This window comes from Neomonachus schauinslandi, chromosome 9 (assembly GCF_002201575.2).
Source record: "Neomonachus schauinslandi chromosome 9, ASM220157v2, whole genome shotgun sequence".
Taxonomy (NCBI): Eukaryota; Metazoa; Chordata; class Mammalia; order Carnivora; family Phocidae; genus Neomonachus; species Neomonachus schauinslandi.
In genome coordinates this window covers 53,727,765-53,741,453 of record NC_058411.1, presented here as the reverse complement: position 1 = coordinate 53,741,453, position 13,689 = coordinate 53,727,765, and positions in this window count along the sequence as shown.

Below are 13,689 nucleotides of genomic sequence, written 5' to 3'. Positions count from 1 at the left end.
TTGGATGATTGTTCATTCTGCTTCTATATTCTGAGACAGAGAATAGAGAACTGGTATTATTCTTTAAATGTTAGTAGAATTCACCAGTGAACCATCTAAATCTGATTCTTTCCTTTTTAGAAAGTTTTACTCTATTTCTGTAATAAATATAAAGCTATCATCTTATTTTTTCTTGTGTGAGTTTTTAGTAGTTTATGTTTTTTTAAGAAACAGTCAAATTTGGGAGCATAGAATTATTCCTACTAGTCTCTTAGAATCCTTTGGTGTTCATTCTCATGAACATATTAACATCATATTAATCCGTTATTTTTTTTAAAGATTTTATTTATTTGAGAGAGAGAGAGTGAGTGAGAGAGAATACAAGGAGGGTAAAGGGCAGAGGGAGAAGCAGACTCCCTGATGAGCAGGGAGCCCAATGTGGGACTTGATCCTGGGATTCTGGGATCATGACCTGAGCTGAAGGCAAGACACTTAACCAACTGAGGCACCCAGGTGCTCATATTAATCATAGTCATTTTATTCCCTACTGATCATTCCAACATCTATGTCACATCTCTGAGACTGTTTCTCATTATTGTTTTGTTAACTTCAGACTGAATTTTTGATTTGTTGTTGATGTTATTTTGCACATTTTGTATTTTTTGTTGAAAGTCAAAGAGTTATATAGGGCAATAGGAACTAAGATAAATAGGCCCACAAAGTGAAGATCTATGTTAACCTAGCTAGAAACTCATCTGTGATTAATGTTTGTTGTACCTCTAGGTATCAGAGGTTTCAGGTTCTTCTAGTGTCTGTTTTTGTCTCCCCTATTGACTTTGACCTTCTTATATACATAGTCCAGCTCAGACAGGACCTGTGTCATAGTCCTTCAGCTACAGTCCCTTCTTGTGTCTTATATGGTGGTAAGGTGTGGGAGACGGGGGTTAATACTATAGCCTACTGACTAAATCTCAGTATTTTATTGAACCTGTGCCTCAAGGCTGTGATTTCCAGAAGCGGTATGCAAGGTATATTTCTATTTATTTCCCTGTATGCATATTTGCAATCTATTTCCTTGAAACCTCTTCCCCTTTTTACTATGATTTTTAATTTTGTTTTTCCCAAAGGTAAGACAAAGAGGCTACAGAAGAATGAAGCAGGGACAACCCCCCTTTATCCAGGACAGGTAAGTTTCTGAATTATGCTCTGATAAATTCCTTGCCCCCAGAGAATAGGATTTTGCCATAAAAATGACACTGTGATTGTTTCACAATGGTTAACTTCCCATTCCTCCTGGCAGAACCCTCAGGGGATCTTTTCTTGAAACTTCACCTTGAGAACCTAGTAATGTTTCTGATGTTTCTGTAGGTAAAACCAAAGAAATTGTGTATGCGTGCACACTGGGGCGGGGGGAGGTATGGGGTGGGTGGGGGGACTTGGCCGAAATACTGTGAACCACAGGAGTTTCTCACACTCATGCTACTCCACATTCAGCCTTCAGTGATTTGTCAAAATTACCATTTAACTGTTCATATAAATTTATGGCTCTAGCAATTTGTGCTTCAAACAGATGTGGTCTGTGTTTGAATGGACCTGTTCCTCCACATTGCAGAGGAGCTCTTTGCCCTGAGACCACAATTCTTTAATGGGTCCAAGAAAGTTGTTAATCTTTAGGTTTTCTGGCTTTTTTCTAGTTGTAGGGATGGGAGTGACAACTTCCAAGTTTTTTACATGTCAGTGCTAAAACTGAAAATCCTTTTATTCCTTTTTAACATCTCAAATTTGTTTTGTCCCAAATTGACTATGTTTTCCAATAAAATTTGTCTTTTTTTCTACATATTCTAACCTAAGCCACTATACACCCAAGTTTCTTGTGGGGTGATTTGGTTACTTCTATTTTTTCACTTAGACTTGCAAAAATCTTATCATATATTTTCTGAACAATGTATATTTTATCAAGATAAACATTCATTTAAGATTTCTATTATTTTAAGATTCCCATTATTTTTCTATAGAAAATAGCTTTAATTTTTCTTGATTCCATATGGAGTACACTACTAAATGAATTTTTTTATATATTAATTCTATAATCTCCCTATTTTTATATATTTTATTTAAAAATAAGTATATATGCATACATATAACATATGCTATACATATGTATGTGCATACTCAGTGTTCAATAGTTATTCCCTTTATACTTATATTTTTCTTAAATATGTATCAAATTCTCCTCCCAAACAATAATCAATACATTTACCATTATGATTTCTGTTTTAAACATTTAATTTTATCTTTTCTCTCTAGTCTCTGATGTTAATGACCATTAGAATGCAATCCTACTGATGTGGGAGAAGTCTAGCTAAAGACAAAGCATAAACTGACACTCTGCAATCTGCCCCCAACCCCCACTCCTGGGTGGGACATGTGTGAAATTCTTCCAGGAATGTCCCAACTGTCTTCATGTTAATGCCTTGCTAGAGAGGAAAACAACCTTAACTTGACAATGGCAAGAGCTCTGGTATCTTGTAGGTATCTTGTAGGTATCTTGTAGGTCGGTCCTCTTTAGCATATGAAAGTTCTTTTGAAATCTCCCTTGTCCCCCAACACTGGAGTATATAAACACCACTCCTCAAGACCCTGGTGCAGCAGCTCTTTCTGACCATGGGTCCTGTCCCTGTGCTTTAATAAACTACCATTTTACACCAAAGATGTCTCAAGAATTCTTTCTTGGTCGTCAGCTCTGGACCTCACCCCACTGAACCTCACCTATATTCCAAAACTCCATCACTACCCTTATCAGTCTGTAAGTCAATATAGATATAATCCTTATTGGAATAGTCCAAATACATTTACTATGGTGAAAATATGCAGTTCAAATTGGATTATGCCAGGGGTGCTTGGGTGGCTCAGTTGGTTAAGCTTCCACCTTCAGCTTGGGTTGTGATCCCAGGGTCCTGAGATTGAGCCCTGTGTCTGGCTCCCTGCTCAGTGGGGAGTATACTTCTCCCTCCCTGTGTCATGCTCTCAATCTCTCTCTCTCTCTTTCTCTCTTTCTGAAATAAATAAAAATTTTAAAAAAGACAAACTGGATTAGGCCCATGTTTCAAAAATAATTTTTCTGACTAATGTCTACCATAGCTGGTCTATGATTTCTCATTTCTTTTTTACATATACTACTATGTAAATCTATTTTTAGCATATGCATGTCCTGATTGTTACCATGTGTCTAAATTGCTATAAAACTTCATTTTGTATATTTTTTATCATGAAATTTTATATGAAATGTAAAGGCCAACTTTTAAAATTGATGGTAACATTTGGATGTAATAAAATCATGTGAAAAATATAAATATCCCTTGCATAAATTTGATAAATAGACAAAGTTATTTCCACTAAAATTTTTAAGCAGAGTTATATTTAAGGTTTTCGGCATTATTTTCTTATCTTTAAAATAAATGGTTAAGTGTCTTATCTGAGAACTGTCAGGACTCAATTGCTTTAACATATTTTCATTTCCAGCATGTTCAATTTTTGTAGAACTATCTAACTAATGAATAAATAAATAGCACAGCAAAACTTTTAGGGTTTTAGTTTAAGGACCTGTGAACACTAGTAAATTTTAGTGCCATTTATGTTCTTCCCAGAATCATTATCATATCACATAAATAAATTATCTTTGTGAAGTGCTTACATAAAGAGACTTTCTCCCTAAGGGAAATATTTTTAAAGTTAATATAACTTTGATATATATACATTAATTTAAAAAAAAAATTTGCTTTAAATGACATCAAAACATTATGTCCTTATATACTAACAATGTTAATTATGTAGGAGAGATGCCCAAAATTACACTAAAGGGATAAATGTTTTAGGTTTTTTTTTTTTTTTAAGATTTTATTTATTTATTTGACAGAGAGAGAGAGATAGCGAGAGCAGGAACACAAGCAGGGGGAGTGGGAGAGGGAGAAGCAGGCTTCCCACAGAGCAGGGAGCCCAATGTGGGGCTCAATCCCAGGACCGTGGGATCATGACCTGAGCCGAAGGCAGACGCTTAACAACTGAGCCACCCAGGCACCCCTAAATGTTTTAGGTTTTAATATAACAACTGCCATTTAGTTTCCAAAATAATAAGTTATTCACACATTCCTAGGGGCAAATAAAAGTTCCTTTATTCTACATCTTACCAGAATATTTTTTAAGTTTCTGTCAAATTACATGTTAGTTTATTTTAAAATTTTTAATGTTCACTTTCCTAAATTCTAGTAATATTAAACATCAGTTACTTCATTTTGGCCAGTTGCATTCCCATTTTTGTGCCTGCATATCATTTACTTGTTGGGTTTTTTTTTTCTTGCTTTTTTCTTATTAATAGAAGATCTTTGGAAAAAATATTAAAAATACTGAGGTTAGAGCTTCTGAAAAGGTGGTGGAGTAGGAAGATCCTAAGCTCACCTCCTCTCAGGGATATACCTAGATAACATGCACATCAGTGTAAATAATCCAGAAAATGACCTGGAGCCTGGCAGGACAGATTCTCCACAGTTAATCTTAGAGAAGAGACCACATCGAAAATGGTAGGAAGGGCAGGGGCACAGTTGGGAACCAAAATGACCCTCAAGACCGTCCATGGGAAGGAGGGACACCACAACTATGGAGAAAGGAGAGGAACGTACCCCACAATAGGCACCCCAAGTACAGGAGACCCATACTGGGAAGACAAATTCCCTTTGGCTTTGAAAACCAGAGCTTAGGCTTCACAAGTTTTTATAATCAGTGGTAATTAGAACCTGGAACTTTAAAAATCAGGCTTGGCTCTAGGAGAGCCAGATGTGGCTAGAGAACTAAGATCAGGCCCTTAAAGATACAGCATAACAACCCCTCTGAGATACAGCACAGAAGTAGCAGTTTGAAAAATATGTGGGTTTTCAGGTAGGAGAGTTACTTACTAATCTCAGAATGTGTGCTGGAGGGGCAGGGATCTTTGGTAGGAGACATCTCCAAGAGCAAAAGAGCTAGTGGACACCATTTCCCTCCCCCACCCCCCAACACAGGTACACTGATAATTGCAGGAACCAGCACTAACACTTTCCACCTAGCTTGCTAACAGCACCCCACCCCGTATTCTCTGCGGGATCCACCCCATCCAACTCTCCTTCCACCAGCATTTTCCAAAGCAGCTCTAGGTCACCTCCCACAGCAAACCAGCACAAACCTTTCTAACACCTCACAGCCCTGATAGGGGCCAGCAACACTCCAAAGTGACTCCTGCACCAGGGATAGAGGAAGATAACCACACACAACCAGCTCCACTGCAGCCTCACCAGTGAGCTGGGAGTAGACATCTGGTCTGACTGCTGGCCTGCCCACCAACAAAAATCTAACAGGGGACAAAACAGGGAGAGATCCCTGTAGTTCAGCATGACTGAAGCTCTGGCAAATGCCTGATCTGACTCAACTCATCCAAGGTGGCCCCAGACTGACCCATTAACAAACAGGGACCAAACTTTGCCCACAATAGGCAGAGAGAGCAATTGCAGATGACTGGAATGAAGGCAAATGTGGCTCAGCCAGAACAGAAGGACACATACAACATACAGAGAAGACACCTATGAAGTGCCAGGTTCTGGTAAAGGGAACATTGCACTGCAGGGCACTATAGGACCTCTTCTTTATAAAGACACTACTTTGAAGAGCAGGAGACATAGCTGACAGTTTTTTTTTTTTGTTGTTGTTGTTTTTTAGATTTTATTTATTTATTTGTCAGAGAGAGAGAGGGAGAGAGAGAGAGCACACAAGCAGAGAGAGCTGCAGGCAGAGGGAGAAGCAGACTCCCTGCTGAGCAAGGAGCCTGATGCGGGACTTGATCCCAGGATCCTGAGATCATGATCTGAGCTGAAGGCAGACCCTTAATCGACTGAGCCATCCAGGCCTCCTGGTGACCTTCTTAATATATAGAAACAGACATACAGTTAGACAAAATGAGGAGACAAAGGAATATGTCCCAAATGAAAGAATAAGATAGAAAAAAAAAAGCAAAAGAGCTAAATGAAATTGATAAACAACATGTCTCAGAAAATTTAAGTATGGTCATAAAGATATACACTGGCATTAAGAAAAGGGAGGAGGATCTCAATGAGATCCTTAAGGAGATAAAAAGTATTAAAAAGCACCAATTGGAGATGAACACCTCAATAACTGAGAAAAAAGTACACCAGAGGGAATAAATAATAGACTAGAGGAAGCAGAAGAATGGATCAACAACCTGAAGGACAGAGTAATGGAAAACAAGTTGAACAGGAGAAAGAAAAAAAGAATAAAAAATGAGAATAGATTAAGGGAACTCAGTGACACCATCAAGCATAACATTTGCATTATAGGGATCCCAAAGGAGAAGAGAGAGAAAAGGGGGCATAAGTTTTATTTGGAGATATGATAGGTAAAAACTTCCCTAATCTGGGGAAAGAAACAGAAATCCAGATCCAGGAAGCACAGAGAGACCCCGAAAAAAATCAACCCAAGAAGGTCCACACCAAGACACACAATAATTAAAATGGCAAAAAGTAGTGAAGAGAATTGTAAAAGCATCAACAGAAAATAAAATAGTTAAATCCAAGGCAAACCCCATACAGCTAACAGCCGATCTTTGGCAAAAATTTTGCAGGCTGGAAGAGAGCACATTTATATATTCAAAGGGCTGAAAGGAAAAACCTATAATCAAGAATACTGTTTCATGTATACTATCATTCATAATAGAAGGAAAGATAAGTAGTTGTCCAGACGAACAAATGTTAAAGGAATTAATCATCACTAAGCTGGCCTTAGTGATTTACCTTTTTGAGGTAGGAATAAGAAAAGTAGGAAGCACAAAAGCAGTAAAATTAAGTATATCTATAAAAATCAGTCAAAGGATTCACAAAACAAAAGAATGCAAAGTAGAACACTATATACCTAAAACATGGGGGAGAAGATGTAAAACGTTAGTGCTTTTAGAATAGGTTCAAATTTAAGTGACCATCAACTTAATATAGACTGCTACATACATGTTATATATAAATAAAATGGTAACCACAAATCAAAAACCACTAACAGATAAAAAAGAAAAAAGAAAAAAATCAAGTATATCAAAGAAAGCCAGCAAACCCTCAGAGAAAAGTGCAAAAGAAGGAAGAGACAAGAACTAAAAAAAAAAAACAAGTAACAAAATGACAGTAAATACATACCTATCAATAATTACTTCAGAGAACAAGAGCAAGGTGGCAGAGGAGTAGGAGACCTAAATTTCATCTGGCCCCAGGAATTCAGCTAGATAGGGATCAAACCATTCCGAACACCTACGAACTCAACAGGAGATTAAAGAAAAGAATAGCAGCAACTCTCTGAATACAAAAGCAACCACTTTCTAGAAGGTAGGACGGGTGGAGAAGTGAATCCAAGGTGATATTTGGGAGGATAGACGGCAGGGGGGTGCCTCTGTCAGTCCCTACTGGCAAGTGATAGAGCAGCGGAGCACAAAATCGGAACTTTTAGAAGTCAGCTCCGCTGAGGGACGTCGCTCCAGTGACTAAGTGGGGGGTGGAACCCTTTCTGGGACAGTGTGGTCTCAGGACCCATGGGGTCACAGAAAGACCGGGGGTGCCTGAGTGCGGCAGAGCTCGCAGGTATCAGAGTGGGGAAGCCGGCTGCAGAGACAGAGCAGAGGAGCGGGCTCTCAGCTTGGGGTTGCCATAAAGTGTGATCTGCGGCACAGTTGGGCCACTGCTCCTCCAGCAGGGACCCAACAAGCGGCAGATCTGTGGAGACCCCCCTTCCTCCCCTGGGAGGAACGGTGAGGGAGCGCACTGCAGGAATCTTCTGGGTTTGGAGACTCCAAACAGGGTCATGTGAGAGAAATAAAAATGCTTGGTCACAGGCCGGGTGAGCACGGAGTGCGGATGGAGACCAGGGAGATGGGAGTGATTGACTGCTTTTCTCTGGGGGCACACTGAGGAGTGGGGCCCCAAGCTCTCTGCTCCTCCGGGGCAGAGACTGGGAGGCTGCCATTTTCACTCTCGTCCTCCAAAGCTGTACAGAAAGCTTGCAGGGAACAAAAGCTCCAAAGCTCCTGAGAGAGCAAACCGGAGTAGATTACTTAGCCCAGGCCGGCAAGGGCGGGTCAATTCCACCTCCGGCAAAGACATTTGAGAACCACAGCAACAGGCCCCTCCCCCAGAAGATCAGCAAGAACAGCCAGCCAAGACCAAGTTTACTGATCAATGAGAATGGGAGAACTCCAGCACTAGGAGAATATAGCACAAAGAATTCATGACTTTTTTTTCCCATGATACTACCAAACTGAACCAGGAAGAAATAGAAAACCTGAACAGACCTATAACCACCAAGGAAATTGAAGCAGTCATCAAAAATCTCCCAAAAAACAAAAGCCCTGGGCCAGATGGCTTCCCAGGGGAATTCTACCAAACATTTCAAGAAGAATTAATACTTATTCTTCTGAAACTGTTCCAAAAAATAGAAATGGAAGGAAAACTTCCAAACTCATTTTAGGAGGCCACATTACCTTGATCCCCAAAACAGAAAAAGACCCCATCAAAAAGGAGAATTAGAGACCAATATCCCTAATGAACATGGATGCAAAAATTCTCACCAAAATACTAGCCAATAGGATCCAACAGGACATTAAAAGGATTATTCACCACGACCAAGTGGAATTTATTCTTGGGCCACAAGGTTGGTTCAACATCCACAAATCAATCAATGTGATACAATACATTAATAAAAGAAAGAACAAAAATCATATGATCCTCTCAACAGATGCAGAAAAAGCATTTGACCAAGTACAGCATCCTTTCTTGATCAAAACTCTTCAGACTATAGGAATAGAGGGTACATACCTCAATATCATAAAAGCCATCTATGAAAAACCCACAGCGAATATCATTCTCAATGGGGAAAAACTGAGAGCTTTCCCTCTAAGGTCGGGAACACGGCAGGGATGTCCATTATCACCATTGCTATTCAACATAGTATTAGAAGTCCTAGCCACAGCAGACAACAAAAAGAAATCAAAGGCATCCAAATTGGCAAAGAAGAAGTCAAACTCTCACTCTTTGCAGATGATATGACACTTTATGTGGAAAATCCAAAAGACTCCACCCCAAAACTGCTAGAACTCATACAGGAATTCAGTAAAGTGGCAGGATATTAAATCAATGCAGAGAAATCAGCGGCATTCCTATACACCAACAAGAAGACAGAAGAAAGAGAAATTAAGGAGTCGATCCCATTTACAACTGCACCCAAAAACATAAGATACCTAGGAATAAATCTAACCAAAGAGGCAAAGAATCTGTACTCAGAAAACTATAAAATACTCATGAAGAAATTGAGGAAGACACAAAGAAATGGAAAAATGTTCCATGCTCATGGATTGGAAGAACAAATATTGTGAAGATGTCAATGCTACCTAGAGCAATCTACACATTTAATGCAATCCCTATCAAAAGACCATCAGCTTTTTTCAAAGTAATGGAGCAAATAATCTTAAAATTTGTATGGAACCAGAAAAGACCCCGAATAGCCAGAGGAATGTTGAAAAAGAAAAGCAAAGCTGGTGGCATCACAATTCTGGACTTCAAGCTCTATTACAAAGCTGTCATCATCAAGACAGTATGGTACTGGCACAAAAACAGACACAGATTAATGGAACAGAATAGAGAGCCCAGAAATGGACCCTCAACTCTATGGTCAACTAATCTTCAACAAAGCAGGAAAGAATGTCCAATGGAAAAAAGACAGTCTCTTCAACAAATGGTGTTGGGAAAATTGGACAGCCACATGCAGAAGAATGAAACTGGACCATTTCCTTACACCACACACAAAAACGGACTCAAAATGGTTGAAAGACCTCAATGTGAAACAGGAGTCCATCAAAATCCTAAAGGAGAACACAGGCAGCAACCTCTTTGACCTCAGCCGCAGCAACCTCTTCCTAGAAACATCGCCAAAGGCAAGGGAAGCAAGGGCAAAATGAACTATTGGTACTTCATCAAGAAAAAAAGCTTTTGCACAGCAAATGAAACAGTCAACAAACCAAAAGACAACCGACAGAATGGGAGAAGATATTTGCAAATGACATATCAGATAAAGGGCTAGTATCCAAAATCTATGAAGAATTTATCAAACTCAACACTCAAAGAACAAATGATCTAATCAGGAAATGGGCAGAAGACATGAACAGACATTTTTCCAAAGAAGACATCCAAATGGCCAACAGACACATGAAAAAGTGCTCAACATCGCTCAGCATCAGGGAAATCCAAATCAAAACCTCAATGAGAAACCACCTCACACCATTCAGAATGGCTAAAATTAACAAATCAGGAAAGGACAGATGTTGGCAGGGATGCATAGAAAGGGGAACCCTCCTACACTGTTGGTGGGAATGCAAGCTGGTGCAGCCACCCTTGAAAACGGTATGGAGGTTACTCAAAAAGTTGAAAATAGAGCTACCCTACGACCCAGCAATTGCACTACAGGGTACTTACCCTAAAGGTACAAATGCAGGCATCTGAAGAGGTACGTGCACCCCGATGTTTATAGCAGCAATGACCACAATAGCCAAACTATGGAAAGAGCCAAGATATCATCGACAGATGAATGGATAAAGAAGATGTGGTGTGTATATATATATATATATATACATACAATGGAATATATATACACACACACACACACACACACACACACACACACACACAATGGAATATTATGCAGCCATCAAAAGGGATGAAATCTTGCCATTTGCAATGACATGGATGGAACTGGAGAGTATTATGTTGATTGAAATAAATCAGTCAGAGAAAGACATGTATCATATGACCTCCCTTATATGAGGAATTCTTAATCTCAGGAAACAAACTGAGGGTTGCTGGAGTGGTGGGGGGTGGGAGGGATGGGGCGGCTGGGTGATAGACATTGGGGAGGGTATGTGCTATGGTGAGCACTGTGAATTGTGTAAGACTGTTGAATCACAGACCTGTACCTCTGAAACAAATAATACATTATATGTTAAAAAAAGAAGAAGATAGTAGGAAGGGAAAAATGAAGGGGGGGATCTACAGAGGGGGAGACGAACCATGAGAGACTATGGACTCTGAGAAACAAACTGAGGGTTCTAGAGGGGAGGGGCGTGGCGGTATGGGTTAGCCTGGTGATGGGTATTAAAGAGGGCACTTACTGAATGGAGTACTGGGTGTTATATGCAAACAATGAATCATGGAACACTACATCAAAAACTAATGATGTAATGTATGGTGATTAACATAATAAAATTAAAAAAAAATTACTTTCAAGGTAATTTCCTAAATGCTCTAATCAAAAGACACAGAGTAATGAAATGAATTTAAAAAGCAATACCCCATCTATGTGCTGCCTACAAGATACTCACATGAGACCTAAAAAATCAGATTGAAAGTGAAGGGATAGTAAAGTACATAGCATGCAAATGGATGTTAAAAGAAAGCCAGAGTATCAATACTTAATATCAGAAAAAAGAGACTTTAAAACAAACACTGTAACAAGAGAAAAAGAAGGACCCTGTATAATCATAAAGAGGATATCCAACAAGAATATATAATTGTAAATTTTATGCACCCAACAAGGACGCACCCAAATATGTAAAGCAGCTATTAACAAACATAAAGGAAGTAATCGATAGTAGTACAATAATAGTAGGGGACTTTAACATTCCATTTACATCAATGGATAGATCATTCAAACAGCAAATCAGCAAGGAAACACTAGCTATGAATGACACATTGGACCACCTGGCTCTTACAGATACATTCACAGCATTCCATCCTACAACAGTAGAATACACATTCTTTTCAAGTATACATGGGACATTCTCCAGAACAGATCAGAAGTTAGGTCACAAAACAAGTCTCAACCAATTCAAAGACTAATGGGGAAAAACTGAGAGCTTTTTCCCTAAAGTCAGGACAAGATAAGGATATCTAATCTCACCACTTTTATTCAGAATAGCACTGGAAGTCCTAGCCATAGCAAGCAAATAAAAAGAAATAAAAGGCATTCAGATTGTTAAGGAATAAGTAAAACTTTCACTGTTTACATATTTCATGATACTATACACAGAAAACCCTCAAGAATCCACCAAAAAACTACTAGAACTGATAAATGAATTCAGTACGGTCACAGGATATAAAAACAATGTATACAAATCTATTGCATTTCTATACTCTAATAATGAAGTAGCATAAAAAGAAATTAAGAAAACAATTTCATTTATAATCGCATCAAAAATAATAAAATACTTATGAATGAACTTAATGAAGGAGGTGAAAGACTTGTAGTCTGAAAACTATGAAGTATTGATGAAAGAAACTAAAGATGACACAAATGAAATGCTATTCAGTGTTTATGCTCATGGACTGGGAGAAAAAATATTGTTAAAATGTCCATAGTACCTAAAGCAATCTACAGAATTAATGCAATCCCCATCAAAATACCAACAGTATTTTTCACAGAACTAAAACAAATTATCCTTTAATTTGTATTGAACCACAAAAGACCCCAATATATAAAGCAATATTGAGAAAGAAGAACAAATCTGGCAGTGTCACAATCTCAGAATTCAAGATTTACCAGGAAGCTGTAGTAATGAAAACAGTATGGTACTGGCACAGAAATAGACAGATCAATGTAACAGAATAGAGAGCCCAGAAATAAACCCACGATTATATGGTCAATTAATCTTTGACAAAGGAGGCACAAATATCCAATGGGAAAGAGAAAGTCTCTTCAGCATAGTGTTGAAAAAACTAGACGGCTATATGCAAAAGAATGAAACTGGACCACTTTCTTATACCATATACAAAAGTAAACCCAAATGTATTAATGACCTAAATTTGAGATCTGAAACCAGAAAAATCCTAGAAGAAAGCACAAGCAGTATTTTCTGACATCAGCAGTAGCAACATTTTTCTAGATATGTCTCTTGAGGCCAGGGAAACAAAAGCAAAAACAAACTACTGGGACTAGACCAAAATAAAAAGCCTCTGCCCAGCAAAGGAAACTATCAATAAAACTAAAAGACAACCTACTGAATGGGAGAAGATATTTGCAAATGACATATTTGATAAAGGGTTAATATCCAAAATATACATAAAACTTATACAACTCAACACCCAAGAAGCAAAGAATCCCATTAAAAATGGACAAGAGACATGAACATATTAGATGGTCAAAGAAGACATATAGATGGTCAACAGATACATGAGAAGATGCTCAATATCACTCATCATCAGGGAAAAGCAAATCAAAACCACAATGAGATATCACCTCACACCATTCAGAATGGCTAACATTAACAAGTCAGGAAATGACAGTTGTTGGTGAGGATGCAGAGAAAGGGGAACCCTCCTACACTGTTGGTGGGAATGCAAACAGTATGGAGTTTCCTCAAAAAATTAAAAAGAGAATTACAACATGATTCAGTAATTCCACTATAGGATATTTACCCAAAGAATACAAAAACACTAATTCAAAACGATATATGCAGCCTTATGTTTATTGCAGCATTATTTATAATAGCCAAAATACAGAAGCAATCCAAGCTTAGATCCATAGATGAATAAAGAAGATGTAGTATATATATATATATATATATATATATATATATATATATATATA